Here is an 8964-nt window from a genome sequence, read left to right as displayed (position 1 = left end):
GACCCCAGTGTCTGCAGGCAAGTGTCCAGGTAGTGTTGATGGGTACCAAAATCATACCAGAAGTGACCAAGGGAATCTGGGGGTGTAGAGGTAGAATGACATGTGTACCAAATACATTTACTGCAATTTGTTTTGCAGATTCAGGATAACACATCACAGTAAGTGCATCAGTGGTAGTGAACGTTGCAGCGTGTTGCTGTGGAGGTAAGGGATGATGTGGGTATAAACCACAACACAGACGATCAACATTCACATATCTAGGTAATGCTGATGTGTCTTCACGCTTCTTGTTATCATGACTTTTTTTGCAGGTATTCAGGTAAGAAATTGTAGACACCTTACAAATCTAGCAACCATGTTATCCTATCGTTTTATATTTTAGAAAACTTGATATTTAACCATCTGATTGTTGAGTGACAGATATCCATGTAATCCTCATAGAGCTACAAGTACTAACCAAGGTTCCATGCAGGTGTAAATGCAGGAGATAATGGTCTGTGTAACAGTGGCCTAGGCCTTGGAGTATAGCAAGATTCCAAGTAGATTTGCTGAGTCCTGCAGTGATGGTCATGACAGGGTTATCTTCAGGGTCCAGGTAGTAAATAAACTTGTGTCCATAGGCACATTTGTCACAATGTGTTTTCCAGGTTCCTGTGTAGGGATCATGGTGAACTTCTTAATGATCATTAAAGGGACATGGCTTTTATCCAAGTAAGTGATAGTGTGGGCCTTTTGCAGGCGACAGGCCATGTGATCTTCAGATATCTGGGTAAATGAATATGATTTCCCTAACACAGTGTTACCCTGTCGTTTTGCAAGTGTTCTCTTAAGTCCTTTCCTAATATGCAGGTATTAGGTTATGTGACTTTAGCTCATTAGAAAGCTTCTTATTTTCATATGTGTGAATGGTGGTGCTTTCAAGACTGTACTTTAAGTGTGGCTTTGGCACGTATGCAGTTCAGAAATTAAATTCACCCCAACAATACCAGTAAGCAGGATATTGGACTGTATTCTTGTTTAGGGGTTATGGGTTTTTTTTTTTTTTTTTGCGGTACGCGGGCCTCTCACTGTTGTGGCCTCTCCCGTTGCGGAGCACAGGCTCCGGACGCACAGGCTCAGCGGCCATGGCTCACGGGCCCAGCCGCTCCGCGGCATGTGGGATCCTCCCGGACCGGGGCACAAACCCATGTCCCCTGCATCGGTAGGCGGACTCTCAACCACTGTGCCACCAGGGAAGTCTGGGGTTATGGGTTTTATATACACAGAGTGCTAGATGGATCAGTGGATGTCCAGGTGGTTTCTCATACTGCCCATCAGTGGTAGTTATTCACCCTGGGATTTTTCCCGGCCTCCCTTCAAGAGAGGAAAGTATCTCTTACTAACGTTTAATCTCGGATATCCAGTTATCCATGGAAGGCTGATGTGTCTTGATATGATAGAATTGAACAAGGAATTTGCGGGTGTCCCAGTGGAATAAGATGTATACCAAACACAATTTACACAATTTTTTCAGCTTCATGTAAAGACATCACAGTGAATCTATCAACAGCAGGTAACAAGGCACATAGCAGGTATTGAGGTAAGTGATAATTTGGGCCTAAACCACAGCCCAGATCATGTGATCTTCACACATATGAGTAAGTGATGATGGTGTCCCTAATACTTGTGCTCCCCTATTTTTTTTTTGCAGGTATTCTGTTCAGGTCTTTGGTGGTACATAGGTATGAGATGTGACATGAACTTATTAGAGGGCTGCTTATTTTCAGATATCTATGTAATTATCTGATATTTACCTTGTTTTTTGGCAAGTATAAGCTAAATTAATTTGTCCCTAGTAATACTAGCAAGTGGTAATTTTTACTGTATTCTTGTACAGAGATAACGTGTATTTCTCACTTGTAGTGGTGGACAGATTGCAAGCATCCAGGTAGTTTGTCATATTGTTCTAACTGCGTCATTAACCATGGGATATTTGCAAGTAGCTGTTCATGGGAGGAAGGTGTGTGTTACTAGGGTTTGACCTCAGAGTTCTCCAAGTATCCAAGTAATGTTGAATGGTCCCAAAGTGATACAGATGATGAGGGAATTTGCAGGTGCACAGGTAGAACGAGACACTGTACCAAGCACATTTTTCACACTGTGTTTTTCAGGGCTTGTCAAGAGATCAGGCCGCAAGCCTCTCTATGGCAGTTGATGGCGGGACATCGCTGGTGTTGAGATAAGTGATGGCGTGGGCCTAAACCATCCAGTCTTCCTGTATGTAGGTAAGTGATGAAGGGTGTCAGTGCTGCTTGTCACCGTGACTTTGTTGCAGGTGTTCAGGTAAGAAATGAACAGGTAGTCTTTAGCAAATCTAGAGACTATGAGTTTTCACTTTTTATATGTTAGGGAAAATTTATGTTTAACACTAGGAATGCTCAAGGGTTACAGGTATACAGGTGTTTATCATGATTTTCCCCACCACAGTACTACCCATAGGATTTGTACAGGTGTCCAGTCAAGAAATGACAGTTTTCCAACCTTGGCGTTGACCTTGGATTACTGTAAGTATCCAGGTAAAGTTGATATATCTCCTAACGATTAAGTGACCAAGATTATTTGCAGGTGTCCTGGTAGAAAAAACTGTGCCCCTAACAAATGTTTCAAAACATGTCTTTCAGATTTCCTTCAAGAGATCACAATGAACTAACATTGGTCGTGGATGGGGGACATGGCTGGGATGCAGGTAAGTGACGGTATGGGCCTCAACCACAGCACAGGCTTTCTGATCTCCAGGTAGCCAGGTAGGTGATGATGATATCCCTCACGCTTGTTACCATGATTTCCTTGCAGGCGTTCAGATAGGAAATGATGGATCCCTTACCAGTTCTAGAAACCAGGAGTTTTCATTTATTATATTTTAAAGAAACTTTTTGTCTTTCTCTGTGAATGTTGAGTAATTTCACATAACCATGTAATTAGCATGATGGCCGCAGCCATGGTAGTGACCATGGAAATTTTGCCTGTGTTCCCTTAAGAAATGTCAGCTTACCTGAGAATATTCCTAACTTGGCTTACTGCCAGTATTCAGTTAGAGCTGATGTTCTCATAATGATGAAAGTAGTGAACGTTCTTTGCAGGTGTCATGTTAGAACAAGTTGTGTCCTTTTACACATATATCATAATACCTTTTTCAGGTTCATGTCAAGAGATTGTGGTGAACATGACAATGGTTGTTTTCAGAGACATTTCTGTTATCCAGGTAAGTGATGATAGGCACTTTCACCCCATCAGAGACCGTCCAGTCTTCATATGCTTAAGTAAGTGATATTTGTTCCTGTTTTGCCAGGGCATTTTGGGGGCTAGGTTTTCAGGTAAGAATTGATAGTGTCTCACCAATTCTGGAAACCATGTTATCCTCCTGTTTTATATTTTATAAAAAATTTATGTTTGTGTAATTGTTGAGAGACTTGCAGATATCCAGGTAATTCTCATATAGCTGCGTGTCACAGTAGTAATCATGGTTTTCTCTTGCAGGTGAGCATCCAAGAGGTAATGCTGTGCCTAGCAATGGCCTAGACCTTGGAGTTACTGCAAGATTCCAGGTAGATTTGATGAATCCTGCAAAAGTGGTGGTGACAGGGGGTGGTGACAGGGTTATCTTCAGGGTCCAGGTAGTAAAGGTGGGTCCATAGACACATTCGTCACAATGTGTTTTCCAGTTTCCTGTTGAGAGGTCATGATGAACCTCATAATGATATTAAAGGGACATGGCTTGCATCCAGATAAGTGATAAGGTGGGCCTTTTGCACACAACAGATGATCTGATCTTCAGATATCTAGGGAAGTGTGGATATTGTTCCTAACTGTTGTGTTGCCATCCTTTTTTGCAGGTGTTCAGGTAAGAAATGTTGTCCCAACCAATGCTAGTAAGCATTAGCCCTTATGATTTTAGAGATTAAATATAACGTGTGTTTTTCCTTAGTAATGACAGAAGGATATGTAGGTATCCAGGTCGGTTTTCATTTTGTTCATCACTTTTTTGTTTACGATGGCTTTGTGCAGTTATCTTGTCAAAGACAGGATTGTGTCTCTAACTAGGGTGTTGACATTGAACTCTTACAAGTTTCTGGGTAGATTTGATGGGCCTCATTTTTTTTTTGGGGGGGGGGTACGCGGGCCTCTCACTGTTGTGGCCTCTCCCGTTGCAGAGCACAGGCTCCAGACGCGCAGGCTCAGCAGCCATGGCTCACGGGCCCAGCCACTCTGCGGCATGTGGGATCTTCCCAGACCGGGGCACAAACCCGTGTCCCCTGCATCGGCAGGCAGACTCTCAACCACTGCACCACCAGGGAAGCCTGGGCCTCATAAATTTGATGGAATTTTCCTGGGGATTCAGGTAATACATGTATTTCTAATTCATTATTTATCACCAGTCTTTATAATATCAAATGAAGAGGTGATGGTGGGCCTTACTCACATCATCTCTTAACTGGACACCAGCAAAATGCAGAATTGAATCTTATTATTAGTTGGGCCATCATCTCTTGATTGGTATTTTTGCAGACGTTTACTCAAGAGGAGATGCTTTTATGGTAAAATCTCTCCAGAAAGTGGGCATAGAGGGAACCTACCTCAACATAATAAAGGCCATATATGACAAACCCACAGCAAACTTTATTCTCAATGGTGAAAAACTGAAAGCATTTCCTCTAAGATCAGGAATAAGACAAAGGATGTCCACTCTCACCACTATTATTCAACATAGTTTCGGAAGTCCTAGGCATGGCAATCAGAGAAGAAAAAGAATTAAAATTGGAAACGAAGAAGTAAAACTGTCACTGTTTGCAGATGACATTCCAAATTGGAAACGAAGAAGTAAAACTGTCACTGTTTGCAGATGACATGATACTATACATAGAGAATCCTAACGATGCCACCAGAAAACTACTAGAGCTAATCAATGAATTTGGTCAAGTAGCAGGATACAAAATTAATGCACATAAATCTCTCTCTTTTTTTTTTTTTTTTGCGGTGTGCGGGCCTCTCACTGTTGTGGCCTCTCCCGTTGCGGAGCACAGGCTCCGGATGCGCAGGCTCTGGATGCGCAGGTTCAGCAGCCATGGCTCACGGGCCCAGCAGCTCCACGGCATGTGGATCTTCCCAGACCGGGGCACGAACCCACGTCCCCTGCATCGGCAGGCAGACTCTCAACCACTGCGCCACCAGGGAAGCCCCAGAAATCTCTTGAATCCCTATACACTAATGATGAAAAATCTGAGAGAGAATTAAGGAAACAGTCCCATTTACCATTGCAACAAAAAGAATAAAATACCTAGGAATAAACCTACCTAGGGAGACAAAAGACCTGTATGAATAAAACTATAAAACACTGATGACATAAATTAAAGATGATACAAACAGATGGAGAGATATACAATGTTCTTGGATTTCAGAATCAACATTGTGAAAATGACTCTACTACCCAAAGCAATCTACATATTCAGTGCAATCCCTATCAAACTACTAATGGCATTTTTCACAGAACTAGAACAAAAAATTTCGCAATTTGTATGGAAACACAAAAGACCCCGAATAGCCAAAGCAATCTTGAGAAAGAAAAACGGAGCTGGAGGAATTAGGCTCCCAGACTTCATACTGTACTACAAAGCTACAGTAATCAAGACAGTATGGTACTGGCACAAAAAGAGAAAGATAGATCAATGGAACAGGATAGAAAGCCCAGAGGTAAACCCACACACATATCGTCCCCTTATTTTTGATAAAGGAGGCAAGAATATACAATGGAGAAAAGACAGCCTCTTCAGCAATTGGTGCTGGGCAAACCAGACAGCTACATGTAAAAGAATGAAATTAGAACACTCCCTAACACTATACACAAAAATAAACTCCAAATGGATTAAAAACCTAAATGTAAGTCCAGACACTGTCAAACTCTTAGAGGAAAGCATAGGCAGAATACTCTATGACATAAATCACAGCAAGATTCTTTTTGACCCACCTCCTAGAGAAATGGAAATAAAAACAAACAAATGGGACCTAATGAAACTTCAAAGCTTTTGCACAGCAAAGGCAACCATAAACAAGATGAAAAGACAGCCCTCAGAATGGGAGAAAATATTTGCAAATGAAGCACCTGACAAAGGGTTAATCTCCAAAATTTACAAGCAGCTCATGCAGCTCAATATCTAAAAAACAAACAACCCAATCCAAAAATGGGCAGAAGACCTAAATAGCCATTTCTCCAAAGGAGATATACAGATTGCCAACAAACACAGGAAAGGATGTTCAACATCACTAATCATTAGAGAAATGCAAGTCAAAACTACAATGAGGTATCACCTCACACCTGTCAGAATGGCCATCATCAAAAAACCTACAAACGATAAATGCTGGAGAGGGTGTGGAGAAAAGGGAACCCTCTTGCACTGTTGGTGGGAATGTAAATTGATACAGCCACTATGGAGAACAGTATGGAGGTTCCTTAAAAAACTAAAAATAGAACTACCATAGGACCCAGCAATCCCACTACTGGGCATATACCCTGAGAAAACTATAATCCAAAAAGAGTCATGTACCACAATGTTCATTGCAGCTCTATTTACAATAGCCAGGACATGGAAGCAACCTAAGTGTCCATCAACAGATGAATGGATAAAGAAGATGTGGCACATATATACAATGGCATATTACTCAGCCATAAAAAGAAACAAAATTGAGTTGTTTGTAGTGAGGTGGATGGACCTAGAGTCTGTCATACAGAGTGAAGTAAGTCAGAAAGAGAAAAACAAATACCGTGTGTTAGCACATATATATGGAATCTAAGAAAAAAAAAGGTTCTGAGGAACCTATGGGCAGGACAGGAATAAAGACGCAGATGTAGAGAATGGACTTGAGGACATGGGGAGGGGGAAGGGTAAGCTGGAACGAGATGAGAGAGTGGCATGGACTTATATATACTACCAAATGTAAAATAGGTAGCTAGTGGGAAGCAGCCTCATAGCACAGGGAGATCAGCTCTGTGCTTTGTGACCACCTAGAGGGGTGAGTTAGGGAGGGTGGGAGGAAGATGCAAGAGGGAGGAGATATGGGGATATGTGTATATGTATAGCTGATCTAGTTTGTTATAAAGCAGAAACTAACACACCGTTGTAAAGCAATTATACTCCAATAAAGATGTTAAAAATTTTTTTTGAAAAACAAGATATATTGGGCTTCCCTGGTGGTGCAGTGGTTGAGAGCCCACCTGCCGATGCAGGGGACACGGGTTCGTGCCCCGGTCCAGGAGGATCCCACATGCCGCGGAGCGGCTGGGCCCGTGAGTCATGGCCGCTGAGCCTGCGCGTCCGGAGCCTGTGCTCCGCAACGGGAGAGGCCTCAACAGTGAGAGGCCTGCGTACCGCAAAAAAAAAAAAAAGATATATTGAGTTCATAGTTTTTCTTAGGCCCTTTTCTAGGTACTTGATAGTCTGTGTCAGTCGAGGTCCTCCACGGAGCGGAAGCCAAGAGGAAATGATCAGTTAAGAGTGCTAGAGGCATATTGGGGAAACCCCTGTGCAGGACGGAGTGGAGGAAAGAGTAGCAGGCCAGGGGGGTCTTCCGGCTGCGGTACAGGTCTGATGCCGGTGAGAGGAGGCAGGGAAGGGAGCAGGCGCGCTGGGGAGACTGAGGTGCAGTCTATGAAGTCTTGGGCCATATCAATGGGTCATCTTCAAGCTCATCTCCCGTCAGAGGAGTCTCTTGTCCCCCAGCAGTGGGCCTGAAAGGGTGTCTCTGCTGTGCTTCATTGTCGCCCGCTTGCAGCTTAGGGGAAGCACAGCCTCAGTGCAAACCCACGGGAGGATCCAGAGCTGAGGCTGTGAAACACTTAGGCTCCCAGCAGCAGATTCTCTAGAAGGAGCTCTGGCTGGTGCATGTCCATGGTCACCACACAGCTATCGTGTTCAAAGGTCACAACCCCTCTTCCAAGCATTTTGTAATCTCCAGTTAACAAAAGGGGAAACAGGGCTTAAATAAATTGCCCCAAAGCACTTGGCCCTGAAGTGGTCCAGCCAGCTTCCAAAGCCAAGTTTTAAAGACCCCCAAACCGTGTTTTTTCTTCTCTCATGTGGTAGATTAAATTATTGTTCAGCAAGTATGTAGCCTCCTACCCCCACCAGTCTCCATGGGAGGGCTCATTCTGCCCCATTGACGTGACCTTGGCATGTGTCTTGTTTGGGCCATGGAATGTGGGTATAAAGGACTATGAGCCAGTTGTGAGCCTCAGCTTTGAGAGGCATCATGTGTTTGCTCTCATCTCTTCTAGGAGAAGCCATATCAGGAGAAGATCAGACGCCCAGTCAAACCCTGCCTGAAGCAAAGCACTGTACCCCTCACCTAGCCACCCTGCAGATCCAAAAGTGAGCAATAAAGGCTTGTAGTTGTACATCATTGAGATTTGGGTGATTTCTTAGGCAGTATTACTTTGGCAAGAGCTGACTGATACATATCATGTTGCCAACAGAAGGAGTAATTGATGCTGCCTGAGGGAGATGGTAAAGACTTCATGGAGGAAGTAACAATTAAGCAGATTATTCTTTTTTGCGGTACGCAGACCTCTCACTGCTGTGGCCTCTCCCGTTGCGGAGCACAGGCTCCGGACGCGCAGGCTCAGCGGCCATGGCTCACGGGCCCAGCCGCTCCGGGCATGTGGGATCTTCCCAGACCGGGGCACGAACCCGTGTCCCCTGCATCAGCAGGCGGACTCTCAACCACTGCGCCACCAGGGAAGCCCCAGATTATTCTTAAAAATAATAAAATTCCATTTTTAATTCCAGTTTTGAAAGAAGGTTTATCTATTTTCATTGTCAAAATTTTGGAAAATATGGCAAGTATTAAAAGGAAAGTCAAAGAGATTACATCTGTTGATATTTTTTATATTAGAGTCCTTCTCCTTGCATACTATGCCTTTATACACTCTGGGGC

The 8964-nt window shown here is 43.5% G+C and overlaps 1 long non-coding RNA gene across 3 annotated transcripts; it reads left to right on the top strand.

Moving 5' to 3' along the window:
• The first annotated feature begins 1139 nt into the window (after positions 1–1139).
• LOC115846455 (uncharacterized) lies at positions 1140–8489 on the top strand. Of its 3 annotated transcripts, none has more exons than XR_009560726.1 (4): positions 1140–2555; positions 2661–3584; positions 4191–4378; positions 8306–8489. It is a non-coding gene; the product is annotated as an uncharacterized lncRNA (long non-coding RNA). The 3 variants fall into 3 exon arrangements; XR_009560727.1 differs by having other exon boundaries at positions 1140–2725; positions 3177–3584; XR_009560725.1 differs by having other exon boundaries at positions 1140–3584.
• Positions 8490–8964: the final 475 nt, after the last annotated feature.

The sequence above is a fragment of the Globicephala melas genome, chromosome X (assembly GCF_963455315.2).
Source record: "Globicephala melas chromosome X, mGloMel1.2, whole genome shotgun sequence".
Taxonomy (NCBI): Eukaryota; Metazoa; Chordata; class Mammalia; order Artiodactyla; family Delphinidae; genus Globicephala; species Globicephala melas.
The sequence above is the reverse complement of the archived record's forward strand: the minus strand, read 5'-3'. Positions and strand labels throughout refer to the sequence as shown.